General features: G+C 33.2%; 1 protein-coding gene across 9 annotated transcripts in view; it reads right to left on the reverse strand.

Moving 5' to 3' along the window:
• The window catches only part of LOC145284474 (uncharacterized), a 716,321-nt gene that overhangs the window by 452,439 nt on the left and 247,470 nt on the right, over nucleotides 1-16,412 (reverse strand). For 7 of the 9 annotated variants that reach the window (XM_080133324.1, XM_080133329.1, XM_080133322.1 and 4 more), the window contains one exon: nucleotides 1,422-1,459. The exons of the other annotated variants lie outside the window; for them this stretch is intronic. The gene's annotated coding sequence lies outside the window, so the exon portion shown is untranslated. The remainder of the gene's footprint in view (nucleotides 1-1,421; nucleotides 1,460-16,412) is intronic. 9 annotated transcript variants of the gene reach the window in all.

The following is a 16,412-nucleotide window of genomic DNA, read 5'->3' on the forward strand; positions in this document are numbered from 1 at the left end:
CCCTTGATTGCAAATCTAGAATTTGCTTGTAAATGATTTCGATAAAAGCACCTGTCCATCCGTCGGTGCAAACCAATTTGAATCACAATCAACGAAAGGATAAAGAAATACAAGACTAAATAGATGGGAGAATAGGCAATTCAACAATGGAGATTGTCAAGAAATAACAGTATGCGAGTAAATAAAACCAGTCATCACCCACATACATACCTATCTACATTATGCTGTCTGCCAAGCTCAAGCCCCTGTCGCATCACTTCAGATTTGCATATCTGTGCCTGTTTAAGTACTTCCACGGGATGTGTTCCAAAGAACTTGCACCACCTCAACGTAAATACTTCCGACCCACTTAACTGGCAGCAAAATCTCACCCCTTCAATGTATTGTCGATCAATGGAGTTTTCAGATAAAAGAAACAACGGTTTCTACTGATATTTTTGTCAATTCTAATAAATTACAATGTTAACTTCCAAATTATGCAATCGTAATTACCTGAATATTACTGAATTATTAAAAAAAAACTTTAATCTTGTTAGCAGGTGAAAAATTGCGGCCATCTTGCTTTTTATAAAATAAATCGAAGCGGGCAATTACCTCCCTTTTGAACTTTTCTGTTTTACATAAGTAAATACGATCGTTTTCTTCAAATTCTATTTTCTTTAATAAATAATTTTCTACTTTATCAATTTTCGTAATTTTTGGATATAATCATTTTAAAAATACGAGGAATACGTAAATACCATTATTTTCATGTAAAATTCAGTTTTACGATTTCCGAAATTTCGTTCTGATAGTATAGAAGCGGTAAAAGATCAATAATTAAATGTCTGCTGGAATTTCATTTTTCCATATAAGGTCCTTTTCAAGAAAGGGCTCCCTGAGATCCTCAACCTCGCCACGGAGCTCCGTGGAGCCCACTTTGGGAAACCCTGATATAGACTACACCACATTGCTGACTATTATGAAGAAATAAACTTTGTTGAATTTCCTCGGGCACAAGTCATTGTGAATGGAATAACGAAAATCTCAGTTTCCATCTGTGTGTGTGTGTGTGTGTGTGTGTGTGTGTGTGTGTGTGTGTGTGTGTGTGTGTGCGTGTGTGCGTGTTTGTGTGTACATGCGTGTGTGTTTGTGTGCGAGAGAAAATATTACTGTGGGTGTGTGTGTACATGCGCGTGTGTGTACATGCGTGTGTGTTTGTATGCGAGAGAAAATATTAGAGAGAGAGAGAGAGAATGTGTGTGTGTGTGTGTGTGTGTGTGTGTGTGTGTGTGTGTGTGTGTGTGTGTGTGTGTGTGTGCAAAAGAAGAATAGGAAATAATTTGAGCAGGTGATGAATAAAGATCGATGTTAAGATTAACGAGAGAAAGGGAACTCCGAAATGAGCGGCCAATTTTGTTAATGAATTCTGCGATACTCACCATCATTTTCGGGTAAAGGAGGCAACAAAAGAAAAAAGCTGAAAAAAAAAAAAAAATCACGTTAAAGAGTTCCGAAAACAACAGCATTTCAAAGTCACTAATATTTTCAAATGTAGCAATATCGTTATGGGTTAGACCTTTATATCGTTAATTTTATTATTTATTTTATTATTTTATTTTTTTTTTTGCCAGTGTGAGAGGCTGTCACATAGCTTCCTTCCAGTCGGGTGACTGGACAGTGTAAGATCAAGTGGTCTGTGTCCCGGGGAGAGAGGCTTCCTTTCACTTTGAACAGATTGGGGAGTATTAGTCTCCACCTGTGTTTGTTTACTGCACTCCTGCAGTTGTTTTGACCTGGTTTGGGGCTACTATTCACTGCTTCCTACTATTTGTAGCAAAACCTGGGAGGCGCAAAGTTGAGTCTTCAATGAAGGATCACCACTTTGTAGTAGGGTAAAGACTTTAAAACTAAGAATGATCCACCCAGGTGATCAGGCGGAATTTAGAGACTTTCCGAATTCCCTTCTGATCAATTCTTCTATACCGCCACAACAGGAATACTTTCAAAGACATTAAACGAATTGAAGATCACTCGTCTAGAATATTGCATCACATGCTTCTCCAGAATAATGTAAAAACTCATTACCATTTCATCAAGACAGTAAGTTTCAAACTTACCAAATATTTTCAGTTTACAAGTATTGGCAAAAAATATAAGGCAACTCAGTTAAAATAAAGTACAGCATCATCGACTTCTGCATAATGCACAAAATCTTTGCAAACTCTTTACACAAATGATGAGAACCATGAAGAATAGGTTATTTGAATTAATCGGACTACTGTTCTCGTGTTATTATTATGTTCTCTGTTATTTGCACAACGTTTCGGCCGATGTAACCTTATCTAGGTTTATCTTGTTGAACTCAGGAATTGGTGCATTTTTAGAATCACACTTAATTAAAAAACAAAATTACAGAAAAATCTTTACGATGTACGTACGCGGCTTGGAACGAAAATGTGATATTCCAAAAATCACATAAATTAATCAAGTATTTTTTTTTTATTTAAAAAAAATCAATTTTACGACGAGCTGAATGGGAGAGCTGCTAGGCACCAACTTTTAAACTTTGCCAAAATTCAAGGGCGACAATTCAATTCAACTAAAGAGATTTTATTTGTTTTCAAGGTTCCGTTTGAAATTCTGTACAGATTACTAAGTTTGACAAAATGATTCCCGAGTTCGACACGATACATCTGAAGAAAGTCAGAGGTTACATTAAACATTGTGCAGATAACACTCAAGGTGAGAACAGTAGTTCGAATAATCTATATAATCTAAATTACCAATCCTTATCTAAAAAATTCAGAAGCATATTTTTTTTTTATGGTGTATTGCCACTTGGGCATAAGGGGCTACTATTTAGGATCATGTCTAACAAGAGATTGTGGGGAGTGGAGTAGCAAGATGTCCGTTCACATTACATTCAAACTTCTGTATGTTAGTACAATCATGAAAGCAGGGACCCAGAAGGAATCCAAAGTCTAACAGTCCAAGGGAAGAAACTATTAAAGTAAAAAGCTTTCAGCCATTTATGGACTCCAACATCGAAGAGGTGAGATTTTGCTGCATGTCAAGTGCTGTGAATTCATTGGAGCACATTCCATTAAAGTACATGTAAAACAGAAACAAAGATGAAGCAACGTGGCGATAAAATAGAGATTGGAGCTTGGCTGACAGTGCGAGACCTATTAGATTTGAGATTCTGTTTTTGGAGCCTGTCTAAGAGTGAGAGATTAGTGGTGGATGCATCAGCCCATATGTGGCAACAATACTCTGAGCATGTTGTGGCTTTGTAAAGGTGTAAGATGCTCTCTGGTGCGAGTAATTTTCTAGCACAGTGGAGACAGCCCACCTACTTTGCAACAGCCTTGGCAATGTCTCCAAAATATTTATTCCAACTCATGTTACCTGTAAATGTTAAGCTGAGGAATTTGAAAAATGAGGTGTTATTTGTCATGACAATCAGTGGTTGAGAAGGGTTTTTTGTAGTCGTTAAAGGAAAGAAGTTTAGTCTTAGTAGCATTAAATGTTACCGTCAGATCATAGACAAAAAATCACAAAAAAGGACCTTCCACTTGAACGCATGCAATCGCTACTTAAACAAATGATAGAATGTTAATTACTATCCTCCCCCATTCTTCCTTCTCCCCTTCAATCCCTCTCCTCTAAGTTTTTGCTCAAGCAATTATCACTTGACGAAGCTATAATTAATTGATTCACTACTAAAAAGTCGTCTGTTGACATTTCAGACATTAAAAAATTGGATTAAGCGTTAATAATTTCGAGAAAAAAAAATTAGATAAAACTATTTGGTTCACTGCCCTGATCAACAGACCATTCCAGTTTTCTTTTTATAATTAACATACTAATTAATTAAAGTATTATTATAACATTTTTTCGTTATTTTATTTTTTTGTCTGTTACGTTTTGTTCTGTATTTAATTTCTTTGTAGAAGGGGTGTAATGACGTAACAAAGTTAGGTGCAGGTACGCAAAAATCTTCTTTTTCTTCCTCTTCTTCTTCTTCTTCTTCTTCAAATCATATTACTACTACTACTACTACTACTACTACTAATAATAATAATAATAATGTGATGATGATGATGATGATGATGATGATGATGATGATGATGATGATGATGATGATTTCGTTTATCAACATCTCTCTGAAAAGGGATGGAATTCATTTCCAGAGGACTTCCCTCAATCTCGGCTCCAAACCAGGCGCTTCAAAGATCAAGGGTTTTCCTTAGGATGTTAGTGGTACCTACAATAGCAGAGGTCTGAAGGCCGCCTAAAGCATCAGGGATTCATAGTTTTTTTCAATTGTCCTTCCAGACTACTTGATACTACTCCTAGCGTACCAACTACGACCGGGATTATTTGTGTCTTAACCCCGTGTATACACCTTATTTCCAAGGCCAATGGAGCACAATTGCTCCACTTCTCGTTCTCCTTCTCTCTCATGTTCCTGTCCCAGGGTACTGAGAAGTCTATAGTTTGCCAGTTTTTTGAGACCTTGTTAATAACGACCAAATCCGGACAATTATGTTCCAATTGTTTGGTCGTTATGACACTTTTGTCCTACTAAACCTCTACATTGCCATCATCACTTGTTCTCACTTCATTAGGTACCTCCTCTAACCCTTATTATTATTATTATTATTATTATTATTATTATTATTATTATTATTATTATTATTAAGTGCTACTATTTAGGATTAAATAAAGATAAATTAAAACAAGGTATTTTTATTGAGAATGACACAACATATACAGAGAACAACAGTCGTAGCACTTAATGCCAAAATGGCATACTATAAAGCACACAACCAAACCACCACCACCACCGAAAGTCAGCACCTCCTGTCTATTTATACAGTTTGGAAGAGTTCATATTTTATGTATTGGTGAGTCCCCAAATCAATAATATATTTAAATTTCTGCATGTTGATATGGTTAGAGAAACAAGGAAATTCATAGCCAAGAAGTCCTCGGATAAAAGTTATAACAATATAAAGCTTTCCAGCATCTCAGGACCTGTACAGCGAAAAGGTGGAATTTTGCCGATTATCAGATTAGTCTGAGTTAATCACACTGAGGTAGCACAAGTGCAGTAAGTTCGTTGGAGCATATTCCATTGAAATACTTCTAAAATAATGTGGCGATGGGATAGGGATTGGAGCTTGGTAGACAGTGTGAGACCTTTTAGATTCTGGGTTCTTTTTCAGGTCTTGTTTAAGAGGGAAAAACTAGCAGTTGATGCACCAGCTCGGATGTGGCAGCAATACTCCATGCATGGGCAAATGGTGTCCTTGTAGAAATCTAGGATACTGGCAGGTGTGAGAACTTTTCTAGCTTAGTAGAGGAAGCTCATCTTTTTTGCAGCATACATGGCAGTGTCTCCTATGTATTTGTTCCAATTCATTTTACCTGTGAATGTTAGGCTGAGAAGTTTGAATGTTGGACTCTCGTGTAGGGTGCTATTAGCCATGGTGATCGATGGTTAGAAAGGTAGAAAGGTTTCTCATAATTGTTAAAATAAAGAGTTTTTGTCTTAGCATTAATTGTTACCATCAGTTTCTGGCCTCATTCTATGATATAGACTGAGTGTAATTATTTAAGGATTCAGATATTACCGTGAATATGCGTGTGTTTTTTGCCCACATGTTGAAAACTGAGGGCGGCGTCATCAGCAAATATACTCATCTCGGACACAATTGCATCAGAGAGGTTGTTTATGAAAATCAGAAATAATAATGCTCTAATGATTGACCGCTGAGACACACCTGCATTAATGCCACGCTGTTTATGTGTATTTTCAGAATGTTTCGATCGATTTAATCTCCGACCTTCTTTAGGTGTACCTTCAGATTCCCAAGTTCAACAGAGGTATTCCTGAGTTTGACAAGATACTTTTGAAGAAGTCTGAAGATTACATCGACCGAAACATTGTGAAAAATAACACTCAGGATGAGAACAGTATTCCAAAGAATCCAAATAATATGAATAATCAAGTCTCATCTCAAAAATTCAGAAGTGTAATACCGGAGACAACCTGGATCTTTCTTTTAACTAAAAAGAATTGGATTATCTATATTTCTCTTAATCTGCTTGTTTGTCTTTCTGTCTGTCCATTCCACTTCATCTCAGAAACTACTGAAATAACTATATATATTATTATATTGTACCCAATATATTATAATGATTTATATTTTACCCAATATATTATAATGATTTCAAAATTGAAAAAAAAACAAACTTATGTACCATTAGCTGGAATTGAAACTAAAACATAATTCTTCAGTCGCAGTGGTTACCGTTTAAGCTATTGTCAGATGGATAAGAAATAGTTAAAATTGAACCAACGAAAATGCATAAACGTATATTTGTGCATGCGTACAAGAACACTTAACGTATACTTAGGTCTGTCAAATTCCAATATTTTTCAATTTTGACCACTTAGCAACTATTTTTGTTGGCTTTTATACATATAAAATAACGATCCACAAAATGTACATATAAAATAACGATCCACAAAATGTACATATAAAATAACGATCCACAAAATGTACATATAAAATAACGGTCCACAAAATATACATATAAAATAACGGTCCACAAAATATACATATAAAATAACGGTCCACAAAATATACATATAAAATAACGGTCCACAAAAAAATACATATAAAATAACGATCCACAAAATGTACATATAAAATAACGATCCACAAAATGTACATATAAAATAACGGTCCACAAAATATACATATAAAATAACGGTCCACAAAAATATACATATAAAATAACGATCCACAAAATATACATATAAAATAACGATCCACAAAATGTACATATAAAATAACGATCCACAAAATGTACATATAAAATAACGATCCACAAAATATACATATAAAATAACGGTCCACAAAATATACATATAAAATAACGGTCCACAAAATATACATATAAAATAACGGTCCACAAAATATACATCTAAAATAACGGTCCACAAAATATACATATAAAATAACGGTCCACAAAATATACATCTAAAATAACGGTCCACAAAATGTACATATAAAATAACGGTCCACAAAATATACATATAAAATAACGGTCCACAAAATATACATATAAAATAACGGTCCACAAAATATACATATAAAATAACGGTCCACAAAATATACATATAAAATAACGGTCCACAAAATATACATCTAAAATAACGGTCCACAAAATATACATCTAAAATAACGGTCCACAAAATATACATCTAAAATAACGGTCCACAAAATATACATATAAAATAACGGTCCACAAAATGTACATATAAAATAACGGTCCACAAAATATACATATAAAATAACGGTCCACAAAATATACATATAAAATAACGGTCCACAAAATATACATATAAAATAACGGTCCACAAAATATACATATAAAATAACGGTCCACAAAATATACATCTAAAATAACGGTCCACAAAATATACATCTAAAATAACGGTCCACAAAATATACATATAAAATAACGGTCCACAAAATATACATCTAAAATAACGGTCCACAAAATGTACATATAAAATAACGGTCCACAAAATATACATATAAAATAACGGTCCACAAAATATACATATAAAATAACGGTCCACAAAATATACATATAAAATAACGGTCCACAAAATATACATATAAAATAACGGTCCACAAAATATACATCTAAAATAACGGTCCACAAAATATACATCTAAAATAACGGTCCACAAAATATACATATAAAATAACGGTCCACAAAATATACATCTAAAATAACGGTCCACAAAATGTACATATAAAATAACGGTCCACAAAATATACATATAAAATAACGGTCCACAAAATATACATATAATATAACGGTCCACAAAATATACATATAAAATAACGGTCCACAAAAAAATGAGTCTGTAATAATAACTACGAAATCTGCATAAATTAAAATATAATATCTAAGTCGTACTACAGAAAAGTATGGGGGAGGAGAATGAAAACATTTTAATGTGAGACTTGGTCTTTGCACCCCACCTTTTTAGTCATAAGAACATCACTTCCCTAACACTTAGGCCTTCCTTCCTATATTAAGGTCAGTGAAGGACAATTCAAATTTAAGGGCAAGAGCAAGAAGAGGTAGTTTCACGACCGAAAATAGAAAATAAGTGTTTAAATTATATTTGTATAAGTAATGCCAAGTTATTGTTTCCCATGAAAAGATAACTGGGTGGAGTTCTGCTGATATAATGGTTCATTATAAATGAAGAAATAAACAACAGACCTTTTTTAAATAAACAAATCTGACACAATTTCTAGAATTTTCTAATGGTTAATTATTGAATTAAAAAAAAATGTTAAATGCGAAATTAATCGCCTGATATACATAAGTAAAATGGGGAAGCCTCTCTTTATCAAAATACACGCCTATATATATATATATATATATATATATATATATATATATATATATATATATATATATATATATATATATTACAATAGAAAAATGCGAGCATGAAAAGTAATTAAAATATTGCAGCATTAAGAATTTATTATATAATGTTATGAATTGAATTTTAAAAAATTCTTAATGCTGCAATATTTTAAATTATAAATGTATTATATTTTTTACTATAATATCTTGTTCTTTTCTTTCCCAGTTTTTACAATTAGTCCTTTGCTTTTTCCATGTTTAAGCTTAACCATATTACTTTTCATGCTCGCATGTTTCTATTGTAATCCATGATTTTTCCAGGCTTTTAGTAAATTCACTAGTTTTTTTGTTTAATTTCAGTCTTATTTTTTGCCCCCATAAACACATATGACATAACAATGTACGGCACTCGTCTGCTTTCAATAAAATCCCCCCCCAATTATCTTACTTTTATTCTTTCATTCTCTCTGTTTCACTTGTTACTTCGCTTTTCGTGAGAGCGGTGAATTGATAGCAACAGTAGTCACTGAAGTGACATGGTTACTATGGAAACCAGTCATAAAAAACGTTGCTCACCTTACGTTTTTTTTTTTTACGATCTTAAACACCAGTAAATTCATCATAACTTTTGCTTTACCGAACGAAAATTGAATTTTTTTTTCACAATGTAGCTGAGAAACTTTAATAATTGTTTGAAATTTGGTTGAAAAATGAATGAGTGGTAAAGCTTTAAAGCAGTTCTAAACGACTAAAACTGCCACAACCATATATTCAAACACTAAGTTAGAAAATTATATAATTCAAACATTACCGTGTTTGAATTATATAATTTTCTAACTTAGTGAGATGAAAGGATGCAGAAGGGCGTGAGGTGGGTCAAATTACTGGATTTTTGGTGGGCCGTTCTTTTATGGGCTTTTTAGCCGGTAAAAATAGCTGCTAAAGGAGTCAAGATTGAAAAAATTGGAACTTGTAAGGAACAAGTAAACTTAAAGTGCTCTTTTACACATATGCAAATACACATTTATACGTTATACTCGGTTCAATTTTAACTATTTTTTATCCATCTAACGATAGCTCAAACGGTAACAACTAAGACTTGAGCATAATATGTTTTGGTTTCGATTCTAGTTGATGTCACCCAAGTCATATTTTTTTAAAATTTGCAATCACAACTATATATTGCATACAATATAATATAATAATAATAATAATAATAATAATAATAATAATAATAATAATAATAATAAGCGATTGACTCTAAATACAAAATCTGCATAAATTAAAATATCCTATTTAAGCTTATTTTATGACTGCTTGAATGTATCACGTTTTTTTATGTAGACGTTATTTGTTTTTGTGATACTTTTGGAATTATATGGAAGTGCATTTTTACCTAAATGCGAGTTGGGAATAATTTTCCCTTTGACCAATTTGGTACCCCCAAATGGGGAGGGGTATATGTATTATTTTTGAAAATATAATTATCTGTTCTTTTTTTTTTTTTCATTTTTCTTCCTTTGAAGATTGTAATGCTTGGTATGGGGCAGCCAAACCAGCTACCAACATTGCCCCGCTTTTTATTGAAACCAACTGAGAGCTCTTTTTAGTATCCTCGCTGTTCCCTTAAGTGCAATTGTCTGGATCTCTTTTGCACTTGGTTCACCAGGAATATTAGTTAGGTAGGACTTCAGGTTCTTCTTCATAAGCCCTGTAGCACCTATGATAACTGGTATGATTGATATCTCCCTAAGATTCCAGTTTCTTTTCATATCGTACATGAGACCTTGGTATTTGGTCCATTATCCATTATACATTGACACGTGTTTCATCATCTATGACTTATCAGAGTGGCAGGATCTAGCGAGATTCAAAATCAGGACCCCATGGATAGAAGTGTAAACCTTTACCATTAGGCTATCTTGCACGGTTACTTGAATGTACTGCATTTTCGTTTTATGTAGATATTAAATATTTGGCCAGCAGCTTTAGGGGAAATATAAGATATTTTGTAATTCATATGCAAAACTAGGAAAACAAATTACTATGATTGAAACATTTTATGGCTGTGAAATGGGGTACATAAATTTTACAAAAAATTGACAAAAGATAAAGAAAAAAATGGACGTTCCCCTTAATGTGTGTCATAAAGTACACTTACTATTACATAAATTAAACTAAGGGCTGTTCAAAAAAACTTAGTTTGTAAAAATCTAATGATTGGTTGCTTATTTCTAAAAGGTTAAAAATGTACCAAAAATAGAGTCTGGGTGATGGATAACCCTCTTAATGTACGACATTAAGGGCAAATATTACATAGCTCACTACTCAATTCAGGTCATTACCTTTCCAACGGGTCTTCATTTGTTAAATTCTGATTAATAGTCGCTGAGATTTGGAACTCATAAGATTCCCCAAAAGGGGGTATATCTATCTATCTATCTATCTATCTATCTATATATATATATATATATATATATATATATATATATATATATATATATATATGGATATATCTAAACTGGTAGTCAAACTGAATATTGAAATGCTCATATCTTTGGTTCTATGGGACGAAACTACATATAAATTTGAGTGCTTTTTGAAAATTATAATACTATTTTATGGTTAAAATTTTATCATAATTGGTAAAAAAGAATCTATATTCTCAAACTAAAAATATTCGCAAATTTGCCTACATTTATATATATAGTGTCATAGAATGCAGGCTTAAGTTTCGCTGTTTTGGGATAAATTTTGCTTAGGGTTTTTTTCTTTGTGGATTGTCTCCCCTGTGGCTTTGTCAGGTCATTAATATTGATATATTTATATTTGTAGCCAAATTGAATATTAAAATGTTCATATATTTAGATCTATGCAACGAAACTACATGAAAATTTGCAGGCTTTTTGAAGATTATAATACTATTTTATGGTTAAAATTTTATGACTATTATTAAAAAAGAACCTATATTTTCAAACCAATAAAATTTGCCCAAATTTGGCTACATTTGTATATATAGTGTTATGGCAAGTCAGCTTCAGTTTTGCTGCTTTGGGATGAAATTTTGCTTAGGTTTTGTTTTTTTGCTTGGCTGTCTCATCTGTGACCTTGCCAGACCACTAATCTTATATATATATATATATATATATATATATATATATATATATATATGCTGGTAGCCAAATTTAATATTAAAATGCTCATGTTTTTGGTTCTATGCAATGAAACTACATAAAAAATTGAAGCCTTCTTGAAGGTTATAATACTATTCTATAGTTAAAATCTTATGACATGGGATCAAACTACATGGATATTTGCAGGCTTTACTATTCTATGCTTAAATTTTTATGACAATTCGTAAAAAAGAACCTATATTTTCAAACTAATGAAACATGCCCAAATTTGCCTATATTCATATATATATATAGTGTCCCGGCAGGTCAGCTTCAGTTTTGCTAGTTTGGGATGAATTTTGCTTAGGGTGTTTCTTTTCTCCTTGGTTGTCTCCCCTGTGGCCTTGCCAGGCCACTAATATACTAGATAATTTACCCGGCGTTGCGTGGGTAGCCTTACTTTCATTTGCTCCCCTCCCCACTTATTTTTAAACTCTGTTTTTGCCATAATGTAATATATGACGTAATCTGCTATGAGATTTACTGCACATTTATATATATCATCTGCTATGATGTCCTCTATGACATATACTGTGAACAATGAAACAAACAAACAAACAAACCAACGGGCAGAAATATGACTTTATTATAGTAGACATATAATATCCACATACACATGTTTCATCTTAAACAAGACTCATGAGTGTGGCTAGATATAACTGTACCACCAGTTGTAAAGTTTTAACTCAGAATTGCTCTTGACATATCTAAGGCCTTTGAAAGGGTATGGCATGAAGGTTTACTTCACAAGATCTCTAGCTATGGTATAGCTGGAAATGTCTTCTCAATTATTAAATCATTTCTTTCTGACAGGGTCATAAGAGTAGTAGCTGATGGTCAGAAATCAGAAGCTCACAGTATTAATGCTGGAGTCCCTCAGGGGTCCATCCTGGGCCCAACTCTTTTTCTGATCTACATTAATGATCTCCCAAATCACATCCTTACATCATTTGTAGACATTTATGCTGATGACACTACCATCTATGGTAGCACATCTAAGACCATAAACGACCAAGTTCTCTGCGATTCTCTCTCCTCTGATCTTGAGCACGTGGTATAATAGGGAAAGGAGTGGTTGGTCACTTTTAATGCATCTAAAACCAAACTTCTCTCTTTAAATCATCAACGTTCTGATCCCCATCTGGCATCAGTTGAAATGAATGGCTCTTCTCTTGAGGAGACCTCAAGTTTTGACAAGCTTCTGGGCTTGACCTTTACTCCTGATCTTAAATGGAACACGTACATCAAATCTGTTGCCAAGACCGCTGGAAAAATGGTGGGATCCTTCTATCGATCCAGTAGATATCTCACTGCTGATGCAATTCTCTATCTATATAAGAGCCAGGTACATCCAAGGATGGAATACTGTAGTCACATCTGCACAGGAGCCGCTAGAAAGGACTTGTCCTGCCTTGATAGAGTTCAAAATAGACTTCGTAGCTTCATAGGAATCTTTTTCTCTTCCCTGCAACCTCTATCTCACAGAAGAGATGTTGCGAGTTTGTCTCTGCTGTATCGTTATTTTCATGGAAAGTGTTCGACTGAGCTTCAGTCTACGGTCCCCCCTCACCAAACTTTCACAAGAAACACTCATCTAGCTGAAAACACTATCAATAATTCCCCCCACTTGTTATCTGTGCCTAAACCTAAACGTAGATTCCATGAGCAAAGCTTCTTTCTTAGAACTGCGCGCCTGTGGAACTGTCTTCCATTTTCCTGCTTTTCAGCTGACTACAATATGGTTGTGTTCAAGTCTAACGTAAACAAGTTCTTGATGAGCCGTTCCACTTGTTAACAAATTCATTGAATTCCCATTACCAACGATTACTATATTGTCCAATTCCTACTGTACACTCTTTAATCCTAATCCTCGAGTGGCCCCTTGGTCTTGATAAGTGGTGATGCCTATGTAAAAAAAAAGACTAAAGTCATCTTTGACTTACATTTAATGCCTTTCCATCTATTATTGACGTAGTTATATGACAGGGGAAGAGAAGTATTTCTATTATTCATTTAATGAGCAGAGTAATCCTACAGATTGTGTTTACCACACACACACACACATACACACACACACATAGATAGAAAGTATTATATGTAAAAAGTAAGTAAGAATTAGGCAGATCAATACATAGATATATGGATCAATACGCAATTGATGGGTGTACAACAATTTCTTACTTGATTTATTTTCAGTTCAATAACTTCAACACTCCTAAAACCTATTATTCCTTCCAGAAGATTCTGTTAATATACGAAATATACTTCTTTATTCCTTCATTTCTTATTTAAAAAAAAAAAAATCCATTCTCTTCTGGTCTTTCTATTTCTCTCTCTTTTCCTTCTTCCTAATCTTCTCTTCCATGGATCCCGAATCTGAATGCGCTTCAGATTTTACCACATTCTTTTTGTATTCTTCGCATGAAACCTGCTAATCGATTCCAATCATGAAATGGATTTGCAAAATTGTTTACCGATCTACGTTATCCTCAGACCCAAAGTGATTGCACAAGATGCTTACATTCTACGAAATATTTAATTCTGTTTCCGGTAAGTCACCGCTGACAAAGTTTGATAACGTCACCTATACCATGAAAAAAAAAAAAAAAAAAAAAAAAAAAGATGATAATCCCTGCAATATGGCCGCCAGTCGATTTTGTTGGCGTTTTTATTGATTTACTAGAAGATGTACCCTGTATTAAACGTAATTTTAAATTCTTGAAAAAATAAATAAATAAATAGAATTTGAGATAAGGTCAGACGAGTATTATGTTTTTTTTTCTAAATAATTCACTTCTTATAAGTAAAAAGAAAATACTCGAGCTGAGATCGAAACCAAAACTTAAAGACACTGAGTCAAGTACGATAACCATTAGGCCAGCTGAATGATTATAAAGTTTTTCACATATCTGAATACAATATATATCAAATTTCAAGTCTGTAGATAAAGAATTCGTTGAGTGTATAAGTTGAGAAGTGCCCCTCTCTCTCATATATATATATATATATATATATATATATATATATATATATATATATATATATATATACATATATATATATATACATATATATATATATATATATATATATATATATATATATATATATATATATATAGAGAGAGAGAGAGAGAGAGAGAGAGAGAGTTGAGGTAGTTGCCTGTCTAGCCGCACTGATGAGCTGTGAAACAGCGAAACAGTACTGTATGTGGATGACTATATATATATATAGACTGTATAAAACAATTAGTATTACTTGCATTCTTTGAACTACTTTCTTGAATTTTTACAATTGCGAATTACTTAGTACTTTTAACCAATCATGGCTGACAGAACGAGAGCATACTACCCCCGTGGATTACATAAAAGACTGTTTGAAAAGCTGTGCAGATTCCCGAGTTTGATAGAAAAAATTCCCAAGCATGACTGAAAGAATGTCGAGTTCGACTAGATACACTTGAACCAGGTTAAAGGTTACGTCGACCAATATGGTGGGAAGATCAGACTCAACATGAGAACAGTAGTCCGAAGAATTAAAAAAATATGGATAATCAAAATTCAGTAACATGTATAAAACATTAAAAATATAGATATATATTGAAAAAGTATGCAGACTTTTTTGTTGTTTGGGAGTGTTTGTGTATTGGAATATATATTCTAGGCAACACGGTAGTAAACATGAGTACATAATTTTATTTTGTTAATATTTACGGGAAGCATGTTTCTTTTTTTCATTTTTTTTTTCATAAATCGATCATTATAAATTAAAAAAAAACATGTTCAGTTACCCTGTGAGTAACATTGGCACACTATTTTTTTGTAAACTGTAACCATTCAGTAAGTACGCCCAACCAAATTGGCAGTTTTAAAATGAGTTAGATACAAATGTAACAGAGAAAAGAATTGCTTTATATAAAATTTTGAGTGTCAGATCATTCTAATAATAAATAAGATTAGAGACAAATGTTCCAACATTTTTAGCATTCCATTCCAGTTTAATATTAATATCTCATAACCCCCCCCCCAAAAAAAAACGATAATCCATACAAGATGGCCGCCAGCCGATGTTATTGGCGTTGATCTTGACAGTTTTATTAATTCTAATAGAATATATGAAACAGCTTTCATGCAGTGTCGTGAATTTTTTCAACCAGTACGCGTGCATTCCGTCGTGACCTGACGCTCTCCAGTTTGACATTTTTCTTAAAGTTGTCTTGAAGGTTTCTTTGCTAATTCTATCTTCTCTCCCTTCGATTTTCTGTAACGTTTCTTTCATACATCAAGCATTTGTGATCTTGTCGCTCTGCCCATATCTTGCTCCTGTATAGTTTTTTTCCCCCCTGTCGAGTCTGGTTGCTCTGTTTTTTTTTGTTTTTTTTTTCCTCCGTTTAACATTAGATAGTATGTTATAAGAATGCATGACAATTAAGTTGAAAAGAATAACGAGAAGACTCGGAAACAGTGAAATGAATAATATATTAAACAGAAAATACAGAAACGATGTTAGTTGAGTGAGAACTCCGCTCAACTCCAAGTAAAGTTATGACTGTCTCTTTCCGAGTCTTAGGTTCAGACTGTTGAACAGTAGAACCTGATCATCGGAAGCGACGTCATGAATAGTCCATTGTCAGAATCTGTAGGAGTACTACTCCAACAGTTACACAGAATCTTCTAGGTTTCATCCCTGGAAGGAATCGTCAGGTCAAAATGCATTTTAGTCTAACGATTCCTTACTGAGATAAAGATTCTGTGTAGCTTAATTGCCATATATTTTATAATAACG

Source organism: Euprymna scolopes, chromosome 9 (assembly GCF_053919585.1).
Source record: "Euprymna scolopes isolate OS-2025 chromosome 9, ASM5391958v1, whole genome shotgun sequence".
In the NCBI taxonomy this organism is placed as follows: Eukaryota; Metazoa; Mollusca; class Cephalopoda; order Sepiida; family Sepiolidae; genus Euprymna; species Euprymna scolopes.